Source organism: Amblyraja radiata, chromosome 8 (genome assembly GCF_010909765.2).
Source record: "Amblyraja radiata isolate CabotCenter1 chromosome 8, sAmbRad1.1.pri, whole genome shotgun sequence".
NCBI classification, from domain to species: Eukaryota; Metazoa; Chordata; class Chondrichthyes; order Rajiformes; family Rajidae; genus Amblyraja; species Amblyraja radiata.
In genome coordinates, this window is record NC_045963.1 from 53,046,476 (window position 1) to 53,052,371 (window position 5,896).

At 44.7% G+C, this 5,896-nt stretch overlaps 1 pseudogene; it reads left to right on the forward strand.

The window, feature by feature from the left end:
• Positions 1–521: 521 nt before the first annotated feature.
• On the forward strand, positions 522–659 carry LOC116976594 (annotated as a pseudogene).
• The last annotated feature ends 5,237 nt before the right edge of the window (positions 660–5,896 follow it).

Below are 5,896 nucleotides of genomic sequence, written 5' to 3' on the forward strand. Positions count from 1 at the left end.
TAGCATATGCTCCAGTGAGGGAGCTTTGTATTCGAAAGTCTCTTCAGGAAACTCTGCTTGCAGCACCTGGTCAGGCTGTCCAAAAATCCTCACTCTATGAAAGAGATCACCAGTGTCAGTATAACCAACTACAAAGGTGGGAAATAGCCGGAGGGGCCAGAGTTCCCCTCATGCTATAAATGACGAGAATAAAAGCACTTAAGGGGTGACATAAAAATTAGCCGCTGAACTTCTCTTAGGGAAAAAACTCTGGAACTGCAGGTAAAAATCTGGATAGGAAGCAAAGTTTCGGACCAATTGAGGTACCATTAATAAGCAAAAAAGTTTCATTGTTACGGCAACAACACACCCACGCCTTCGTAGACAGTAAAGAATTCACTAAAGTTGGTGGTAGCATGAAAGTTGGACAGGGGAAAATCCCAGACCTTAGTTGAGCTCCGGGAAAATATGGGGCCATCTACAAGTTGGCAATAATTACACTTGTTGGTACTAATGATAATAACAACATATTTTTGGGTCATATGCTGTACGAAAATAGCATTCCCCTTGGTAAGGATGAAAAGGTCATAGTAGCCTTACAACACACAAATGGATGAGATTTAACCATGTAAAACTGCACAATGCTAGGATCCAAGCACAGAAATTGTCCAGAGTTGTTTCAGGGCAGACTCAGTATTATGGCCAGGAATAGCTTTGGGACATAAAAATGTCTGAGGGCGTCTTGACAAGAAGGAGCACCTTATGGAAAGGATGCTCCATCATGACAATTCCAACGTAAGTACTATACTCATGGGCCACCCCATCAGCCGCGGCAGCAACCTCCAGCAGAGGTCTATACAGGGCAGACCCGTACCAAACTGGAGGAACCATACCTCCACGAGTCAACACGGGGGCCCATACCAGCAACGCCATGCCAAGGGCTGCTGAAGCCTCCCTCATGTAAAAAGAGGGAGAGCCAGGGCAGTATGGCACTGACCCTGAAGTTGGAGGTATAGCGGAGGAGCATACCCCAAGGCACTGCAGGTCTACCTGGGTGCCCATACCAGCAGCAACATGTCAAGGGCTGCTGAAGCCTCCCTCATGCAAGAGCAGGGAGAGCCAGGGCAAAGTATGGCACTGACCCTGAAGGCACGAGAGCATCGCTCCAGGTGAGCCGGATATGGCATGTAAATTTACCATACCGGCAGGAACTGGTGAGGCAATAGAGGAATCTGGCTAATAAACATCAACAATATGATCTCACCAGCTCCAAGAATCAAAATGCTATGAAACACCTGTAAATCGTACGTCACTCAGAATGCCCACCATGAACGAGGTTATCTGGGGGCAAATGGGTGCAATCCTGCGATCGCAGGAACTAAGGCTGCAGAAAGTATTAAAACTAATCGGATCAGGCATAACGGCATTGGGCGGTCAGTCGAAGGGCCACCATTATCAGACACACAGCAGGATACATAGGGCCGGCTGTGTAACGCCCACTTCGAGATTAGCTGCCTGAGAAAGAACTATCAGACCGACGTTAAATCCAAAGTTGTAGTACTGTGCTGATCATCAAACATACAGCCACCAAACTTGATATTTGGAGAAGTCCTGGCTAAGTAAGTCAAGGACTTGGATGATGAGGCAAAGATGGTCAGCCTTATTAAGGGAACTATCCCATCACTACGCCATTGGCGTGCACCAGTGCATACTCCCACTAACATTCGGAGGCAAAAGAACTCAGCAACCGTGGAGGCACGAGCAGCTGGACTTGTCCAGGACGTATCTCCTATAAACCAATCACCAATGGGGGTAGATTGCAAATGTTTATAATGAATAGTGCTGCATAACATCAGATCCTTTCACACTGGACAGCATTCAGGGGTTCAAATTGAGTTATTCTTGAATAACATCCACCCACTAAACATACACCAAGTCGGAAATTGGTGTTTTCAAAACCAGAAACTTTACAGGAAAATGATAAAATTGAAACCATTATTCACAAAAGGTGTAATAAAAAGGACGGTTCATCAGCCTTTGCAGTTTGTGTCTAAATATATTTCCCAAGCAAAAGAAGGATGGGGGGTGGTGAGCCATTCTGGATCTAACCCGACTGAATTCCTATATCCAGTATAAGCTTTCAAAAGGAAACATTCGGTACTACTAAACAATTGGTTTCCAAAGGATATTATATGGCAAGTATAGATCTGAAAGATGTATAATATTCAGTACCAACGTTCTGTCTGACTGTCCTATGCAGCTATGTTTCCCGCTTTATCGGGAATAAAAATACAACCTTTACAGTTATTCTTAACATAAAATTTGCTGGGTTAGTCTGTGGTTCGGGAAACCAGCCTCTGTATGATAAATCAATTATTCACTTATAGATTCTGAGTGGACCAGTCCTGCGACTCGGACTGTCAGTCCAATTCATGTCTGTGCTCGCTGCGAATGCAGCGATAGCACCAAGAAAGGAAAGCATTACATCTCCTCTACAGGAAATGGGAAGTGTTGTTTAAATACTTAAGTCACATCTCATACGGCACAGATAACTGACAGCTTGCAGTTCGTTTCAAATGGGTCTTGACAAAATTAAGTTATAGGACCATTAACTGTGCCCAACGTGCTTCCCATCTTATTTACGGCAGCAATAGGGACCCACTCTGCCAGGGTTCACCCCTAATATCAAGGGAGAAAGGATATTTTTCACATAAGTCCCAAGATAAGCACAGGGCTAATGGGATATTTAATGTGGTATTAATACTATTTCAACAGGGGGCTCCAGCTACATCCTTAGTTGGCTCGGCTATCATAGGCAGTTATCCTCAAGGCGCTGGGCAGCCAACGGGTTCAGTCACTACATATTGTGACTACATAGGATGATTACATCTGCAAATAATATTATGTTTTAATATTTGTACAAGCAGAATAGACATAAAATCTCAAACTAATTCATGACATACCTCATGAACCTTCAGTTATGGTCACACATATATAACAATACGTCAAGTTCGCGAAGAGCTTAGAGGCTCAGAACTAGCAATGTTGATGATATAAAAAACTTTAAAAGGGTATTGGGTTGCACCATTCCCAGATGATCAAAACAGGGCTTGGCTCGTACAGGAGTAGATACTGATATATTTCCGAGTCTCACTCCACCAGGGCTGCTACAATTTCCGCAGCAAGGGATATAAAAAATTCATAATAAGCCAAGGCCAGACCAGGGGTATTTGCCAACTTTACTTAGGTTCAGTGGTTAGTTACTCCCGAATGAGAGGAGTTACTATTATTTATTCATTATGAATGTTTCCCTCATCTATCATTGAAGCAGCCGTGGTTGTGGAGACTCGATTCTCACGACATGAAATCACAGAGCTTTGAAATCTTCACGGAATCACTCGCGTGACTCCGAAGTAAAATAGTAAGATTAAGCAAGAACTTACCAGTTTGAAGTTTGATCTATATTTTAGATACATAGAAATATAGAAAATAGGTGCAGGAGTAGGCCATTCGGCCCTTCGAGCCTGCACCGCCATTCAATATGATCATAGCTGATCATCCAACTCAGTATCCCGTACCTGCCTTCTCTCCATACCCCCTTATCCCTTTAGCCACAAGGTCCACATCTAACTCCCTCTTAAATATAGCCAATGAACTGGCCTCATCTACCTTCCGTGGCAGAGAGTTCCAGAGATTCACAACTCTCTGTGTGAAAAATGTTTTTCTCATCTCGGTCTTAAAGGATTCCCCCTCTATCCTTAAGCTGTGACCCCTTGTCCTGGACTTCCCCAACATCGGGAACAATCTTCCTGCATCTAGCCTGTCCAACCCCTTAAGAATTTTGTAAGTTTCTATAAGATCACCCCTCAATCTCCTAAATTCTAGCAAGTACAAGCCGAGTCTATCCAGTCTTTCTTCATATGAAAGTCCTGACATCCCAGGAATCAGTCTGGTGAACCTTCTCTGTACTCCCTCTATGGCAATAATGTCATTCCTCAGATTTGGAGACCAAAACTGTACGCAATACTCCAGGTGTGGTCTCACCGAGACCCTGTACAACTGCAGTAAAACCTCCCTGCTCCTATACTCAAATCCTTTTGCTATGAATGCTAACATACCATTCGCTTTCTTCACTGCCTGCTGCACCTGCATGCCTACTTTCAATGACTGGTGTACCATGACACCCAGGCTTCGTTGCATCTCCCCTTTTCCTAATCGGCCACCATTCAGATAATAGTCTACTTTCCTGTTTTTGCCACCAAAGTGGATAACCTCACATTTATCCACAATATACTGCATCTGCCATGCATTTTCCCACTCACCCAGCCTATCCAAGTCACCTTGCAGCCTCCTAGCATCCTCCTCACAGCTAACCCTGCCCCCCAGCTTCGTGTCATCCACAAACTTGGAGATGTTGCATTCAATTCCCTCGTCCAAATCATTAATATATATTGTAAATAGCTGGGGTCCCAGCACTGAGCCTTGCGGTACCGCACTAGTCACTGCCTGCCATTCTGAAAAGGACCCGTTTACTCCTACTCTTTGCTTCCTGTTTGCCAGCCAGTTCTCTATCCACATGAGGAATTACGGTGAGCGATTACGTGCCCTCCGCTCCCGGCCCTCATAATCGCAAAGATCATCTGGTAGTTCTAGTCTTCTGAGTCTTACTATGTTACTTCGACTGCTGTTATCTGTGATTTCACACTGCTGCTTTGAAGAATGATACGCATGCGGCCTGGCGGGGCTTCTTCAAGTAATCGCTCACCGTAACTCCTCAGAAAATATAGATCAAACTTCAAAATGGTAAGTTCTCGCTTAATCTTACTATTTTATTTAAATGGAAAGACTCTAATCCTCTGACCACACTCCATTGGTACTCTGAAATTATATCATGTTTAAATTTAGAAAAAATTAGAAGTGAAACTGTTGAACCCTTGGTTAAATTTGATAGAACTTGGGGAAGATTTATTCAACATTTTCATATGACATAAATTGTCCCCTCTCCAACTGTTATAATAATTATTTTACCTTTATAAGGTGGAACGGACTTGACGACAAACAGGGACTTAAACTGTTGAAACAGCCCAGGTCCTGTTTTGCTTTCTTTTTTTTTTTTCGGTTTAGGAGAGTTTTGTTTGTTTGTTTTTTCTCTTTTTTTCTTTAAAAAAAAATATTTTTTGGTTTTTATATATATATAAGTTCTCTTTTAAACACTTAACTGTATTTTCATAGAGACCGGAAGGTCTATATTCAATGTGAATTTTGACACTGGACTCATATTTAGGTTATGTAACCCTGATCCCTATGTATCAATATCATTGTTATGTTTCTCATTATATTTTGTTGTCTTATTTTTACTTTTGAAAAAAACCGAATACAAATATTTGAATAGAAAGAAAAGAAAGGGGGGGAGGCCCGGGCCGAGCCGAAGTGGAGAGAGAGGCGGAAGACGGGGGAATGTGGGTGAGAGGGGGGGGGGGTAGAGGAGGGGGGCAGAAGGGGAGGGGGGGAGAGAGGGGGAGAGGGGTGGAGACGGGGGGTAGACGTGGGGAGGGGGGGGAGAGAGGGGAGGGGGGAGAGAGAGGGGAGGGGGAGAGAGAGGGGAGGGGGGGAGGGGGAGAGAGGGGAGGGGGAGAGAGAGGGGCGGGGGAGAGAGGGGAGGGGGAGAGACCCGAGCCGAGGCGCGAGCTGGAGATGGGGGGGGGGGGGGGGGGGAGGCCCGGGCCGACCCGAGGTGGAGAGAGAGGGGCAGGGCCGGATTTATGTAATAAGCTTCACAAGCTTAAGTTTAGGGCCTCCAAATCTAGGGTGGCCTCGGCAGGGCCGGATTTACCTCTTGGCTTCATAGGCTGAAGCCTAGGGCCTCAAATTCTAGGGGGCCTCCGGCCAAGGTGTTTTTTTCGCAGAGTAAATAAAA